This window comes from Salvelinus sp. IW2-2015, unplaced genomic scaffold (genome assembly GCF_002910315.2).
Source record: "Salvelinus sp. IW2-2015 unplaced genomic scaffold, ASM291031v2 Un_scaffold6100, whole genome shotgun sequence".
NCBI classification, from domain to species: Eukaryota; Metazoa; Chordata; class Actinopteri; order Salmoniformes; family Salmonidae; genus Salvelinus; species Salvelinus sp. IW2-2015.
This window is the reverse complement of record NW_019947364.1, coordinates 22681-28292: the sequence shown is the minus strand read 5'-3', so window position 1 is coordinate 28292 and position 5612 is coordinate 22681.

The following is a 5612-nucleotide window of genomic DNA, read 5'->3' as shown; positions in this document are numbered from 1 at the left end:
CAGCCTTAATGCTAGGGTGGTGCTGTTTGGTGGTCTGTGAGTAGGTGGGGGGGCTAGTGCATATTGGCCAAGTGGGTTGGGTTTTATAGCTGCCGTGGTTGGCCGCATTGTCGTCGTCGCGTCCCCCCCCCCCCGCCCCCCCCCCCCATTGCTCAGCCCTCGCAGTAAATATACACTTGCAGTAGTCTATGTGCCTGGAACGGCTTAAGGGTCAGTCTGATCCTATTGGTTGTAGATTCTCCTGTGCTTGATATTTTCCCGATCTACTCTCTCATCCTCCCGAGCCTGAGACCTATGGACGCAGCCTTCAGGACTACCATGGCCTGATGATCCTGGCAGTCCCCGTCCCGCAGTCCATACTGGTCGTGCTGTTGATCCTGTTTGCTGCTGTTTTTGCCTGTGGCTAATGGAACCCTGACTGTCTTCGCGCAGACGTGCTACTTTTCCCAGACCATGCTGTTTTCGACTCTCCCTCATCTCTCCCTCCCTATCTCTCTAGCCAAACCTGCTGATCTCAACCACTGAATGATTGACTATGAAAAGCCAACCTGACAAGCTTAAGGTGATTACCTGTTGCACACTCTACCAAACACTGTGATTATTATTTATTATCTATGAACATTTGAACATCTTGAAAGAACAACCTGGCCTTAAATGGCCATGTACTCTTAAAAATCTCCAACCGGACACAGCAGAGGGGGAATGGCCACGCCCTCAGCAGCCTGGTTACTCTCTAAGGTGTCGCACGTTCCTGACCTAGATTTTTATGTTATTTTGGATTATTGTTTAGTTGGTCAGGGCGTGGGAGTATGGGGTGGGCATTGTATGTTTGGTTGTGTGTTTTGTTAGTCTAATGGGTGTTGTAGTGTGTATGGGAAGAGTTGTTAGGTGTCTTAGTTATGTCTATGGCTGCCTAGTATTTGGGTCTCAATCAGAGACAGGCTGTCATCATCATTAGTTCTATGAATTGGAAGCATATTTAAAGGTAGGCCATAGAGCAGTAGGCTTTTGTAGGTAGTTGTGTCTTGTTTTAACGTTTGTTGTTGTCTGGGCACTGTGCGTTATTGTAAGCTCACGATCATTTGTTGTTTTGTCTTGTAATCAGTGGTTTATTCGTTTCATGTTTCCATAGCTCGTTCGTGGTTAAATTAAAAGAAGATGGCTTATTTTTCCTACATAGACTGCGTATTGGTCGCGTCCTCGTCCTGCCAGACCACGATCGTAGACAGACTGACCACAAACCAGGACCAGAGCGGAATTGAGGAAGGAGGAAGAGAACTAGAAAAATGGAAGAGAAGCAGGGAACTGGAGTTGGGAGCAAATTTTAACCAATGGAGAAGGACACATGCTGGGCTACGGTTGAGTGTGAATCGCGCGCTTGAGGGAGGAGAAGGAAGGCAAGCCCACAGACCCAGGAAAGCGCATGGTAATGAGGAGCGCAGCGCACGTAAGGAGGCATGGAAACACAAAGTGTTATGGGCGGTTACAAGGCGCACGGTGATTCCCAGTCGCGTGCTTAGCCAGTGCGGGCTATTCACGATTGCCAGCACTGGGAGGGCTAAAGGATTGAGGCATCAGACGCCGTGATGAGCCATGAAGCCGGCACAACGTAGCTGGCCTCCAAGTACGTCTCCATCGGGCCGGTGTACAGATGCACGCAAGCCTTACAAAGTAGGTCGGTGTCCGGTAATACGCCCTGCATAGCCGCCAGTGCGGGCTGATTACCCGCCAGTCAGCCGCAGCTGGACGAGGGCTACGGGGACTCATTCAACCTGGTAAGGTTGGGGAGGCTCGGTGCTCAAGAGACAGTGATCCATCTTCACGGTACGGTATAATCCGGCGCCACCTTCCCCACCCCGAAGTCCAGTAGCCCACCAGTGCCTACAGCCACGCACACAGGCTCGCAGTGCCATGCTCCAGAGCCCTGTTCACTGCTTCCACACGCACTCTCCCTATGGTGGCGTGATCTCCAGCCCAGTGCCTCCAGTTTCGGCGGCACCAACGCCCAAGCCTCCTGTGCGTTCTCCAGGCCCTGGACGCACTGTTCCTTCTCCGCCGCACTCGCCCTGAGGTGCGTAGTCCTTAGCCCGGTAAAACCTACAGTTCCGGTACCAGAAAAACAAGAACCAACAAAGAAAGCACCGGTTAAAATCACAAGAAGGAAGAAACAAAAAACAGACGAACGGACCGAAAGAGAGACGCACCAGCCTACAGTGCGTCTACAGCCGGCCAGAGTCTGGCTGGCTCTGCCCGCGGCGGACGTGAACTGCCGTCTGCCAGCGGCGCTGAATGGCAGCGTCTTGCCCAGCGGCGCGCTGCAAGCTAGCCCGTAATGCCGCAGCGGGCGCCTGAACTGACCCGTCTGCCCGCAGCCGGCGCCTGGAACTTGCCCGTCTGCCCCAGCGGCGGCCTGAACTGCCCGTACTGAGCCGCAGCGGCGGCCTTGAACTGCCCGTCTGCCCAGAACGGCGCCTGAACTGCCGCGTCTGCCAGGCGGAACGCTGACTGCCGCGTCTGCCCAGCGGCCCTGGAACTGTCGGCGTCTGCCAATAACGCCGTCTGAACTGGTCCCGTGCTGCCATGAGCGCGTGCCAGAGCCGCCCGTACTGCCATGAGCGCTGCAGAGCCGCCCGTCGTGCCATGAGCAACTGCAGAGCCGCCCTCAAGGGGGGGAGGGGGGGGCGGGGGGGAGGGGCGGGGGGGGGAGGGAGGGGGGAGGGGGCGTGCCATGAGCTGCAGCAGCGCACCGTAAGCTGCCAATGAGCCTGCAGAGCCCGCCGTGCTGCCATGAGGCCTGCAGAGCCGCCCGCAGACGCAGGCTGCAGCCACCGAGCGCTTCCGGCAGAAGACGCGGAGTCCAGCCAGAGCCCTGTCCGCTCAGACGGAGTCAGCCGCAGCAGCCTTACGCCGCCAGACGCGGCATCAGCCAGAGCCTTCCGCCAGAAGCCGGGATCAGCAGAGCCTTCCGCCAGATCAGCGGATCAGCGGCAGAGCGCTTCGCGCCAGACCGAATCAGCCAGAGCCTTCCGCCATAGACCGGATCAGCCAGAAGCCGTCAGCCCAGGCCATGACCAGCCAGAAAGCCGTCAGCAAGCCAGTGAGACGCAGCCAGTAGCCAGCCAGCCAGGATCCCGGCACAAGCCCAGTCCCGGAGCTGGCCCGGTCCCTGCAGTTCCAGGAGCTGCCCGTCCTAGCAGGACCCGGAGCTGCGTCGCACTCAGCACAGGAGCTGCCGTACCCTCATCACCGGTGCTAGCCACCTATATCCCGATGCTGCCTAGTTAGGTGAGGTTTTAGTTGGAGGGTGGTCATTGGGGGGGGGATACCGGCAAGCGGGGAGTGACTAATAGGTGGTGTGGGGACACGCGTCCAGAGAGCCGGAGCGCACCACCGTAAGGAGGCAATGCCCACACACAGACCCTCCCTATGACATTTTGGGTGAGTGCCGTTCGGAGAGTACGCACCTGTTGAAGGTGGGGGGTTCATCAGTCCACGTTCCTGACCTATTTTTAATGTTAATTGATTGAATTATTGTTTTAGTAATGGTCAGGGTAGAGTGTTGGGGTGGCGCATATGTAAGTGGGTTGTGTTGTGTATTTGGTTAGTCTATGGGTGTTGCTAGGTGATTGGGATAGACGTTTGTTAAGGTTAGTCTAGTCTATGTATCTATGGCTGACCTATAGATTGGGTACTCAATAGAGACGCTGATCATCTCATTTGGTTCTTGATTGGGAGCCCATATTTAGGTAGCCATTAGGCAGTAAGGGCTTTTGGTGGGTAGTTGTACTTGTTTAACGTTGATTGCTTGTCTGGGACACTTGACGTTATTTAGCCTTCAGCGATCCATTTGTTGTTTTGTTTGTTTGTAATAAAGTCGCTTTTTCGTTTACAGTGTTACATCCCTTCGTAGATCGTTTAATTAAAGAGAAGATGGCTATTTTTCTCATGCTGCGTTTGTGGTCGCAGTCTCTCCTCCACACGATCGATGACTACTGGAGGTTTCCTTCCTAGATGTCACTACCTATCAGTGAAAGTTTATGCCTAATTCAGCGTGCTTCTACATCTGGCATTGCTTTGCGTGGTTGGGGTTTATGAGGCTGAGGTATTCTAGTATGAGCACATTTTGGCGACAATCTGCTGAGCAGACAGAAAGCGGGCTTTATAAAGTACATTTGATTTGATAGCCTGACTACACAGCCCACAAGTCACATGGCAAGCTGCTGCCTCTGGTTTTGTTCTTAAATAGAATCCTGTTGCCTAGTCTCTGTTACCCCAATAATATCGTAGCGCTCCATTAACTCCAGTTTCCGTGCACATGTAAAATATGGTACATTGGAACTGACTTTTTAAATATGTTCCTGTAATACTTAACTTACCTTTATTGTGTTATGCGCTCATGGTCTTAGTTCTCGAGTAAAGTGTTTTGTTTTCTAAGAAAATAGTCATTGTAATGATTGTTTGGCCATTGGTTGGGTTTGGCAGAAAGGCCATTTCCGAGTTTCACTGTGCATGTGACATTAAAACTTGAAAGTAGACGTATTAATATGCTACAGTACCATGGAGGTGCATGGAGAGGAATAAATGTACTTAATAAAATATGAATTTGAAACATTAGTTTATTAATTAAATCCATTACATTTTAGAAAGAACTCCAATGCTTCCCACAGTTGTGTCAAGTTGGCTGGATGTCCTTTGGGTGGTGGTCTGGATATCACAAAATAAAAACTGAAAAACACAGTAGCATTGTAGTTCTTCACACAAAACAATGCGCCTAGCACCTGCTAACATACCCATTCAACGGCACTTCATTATTTTGTCTTGCCCATTCACCCTCTGAATCATGCACAGTCCATGTCTCAAGGCTTAAAAACCCCTTTAACCTGTTTCCTCCCCTTCATCTACACTGATTGAAGTGTATTTAATAAGTGACATCAATAAGGAATCATAGCTTTCACCCAGATTCACCTGGTCAGTCTGTCATGGAAAGAGCATGTTGTTTTAATGTGTTGTGCACTCAGTGTATAATTCTGCAATTTATTTTAGTTATGATTATATTATTAGCCTGTTCCAACCCACGTCATGTGATGCTCAGAGATTTAGGCCAAGCCCCCTCTATGTCCACCCCTCACTCTCTCTCTACCCCTGGAATATTAATTACATCTCGCTCCTGTATTTATCCGTCCTTTTGTCAGTTTCTCCGGCGCAGGAGAGAACGAATTGCAAGAAAGGGCGTTTTATTTACAAGTCCAAAGAACAGGAAAGTAGTCCCGGAAGAAAAACACCTGTTCAACAGAACAAACCAAAACGCAACCCAAACAAATGACAGCTACATGAACAATCCCGCACAAAACCAAGAGGGTAGGCCGAGATTAAATACCCCACTAATACCCTAAACTATACACAGGTGCACAACAAGACATACAAAACCAAACGAAAAAGAAAAGGGATCGGTGGCAGCTAGTAGACCGGCGACGACGACCACCGAGCGCGGCACGAACAGGGAGAGGTGCCACCTTCGGTGGAAGTCGTGACACCTTTAAACATGTAAACAACTAGCTTACCTGTTCCATATCAAGCTGCTTTATCGATGCTTATTGGTGGAGTAAATTAAT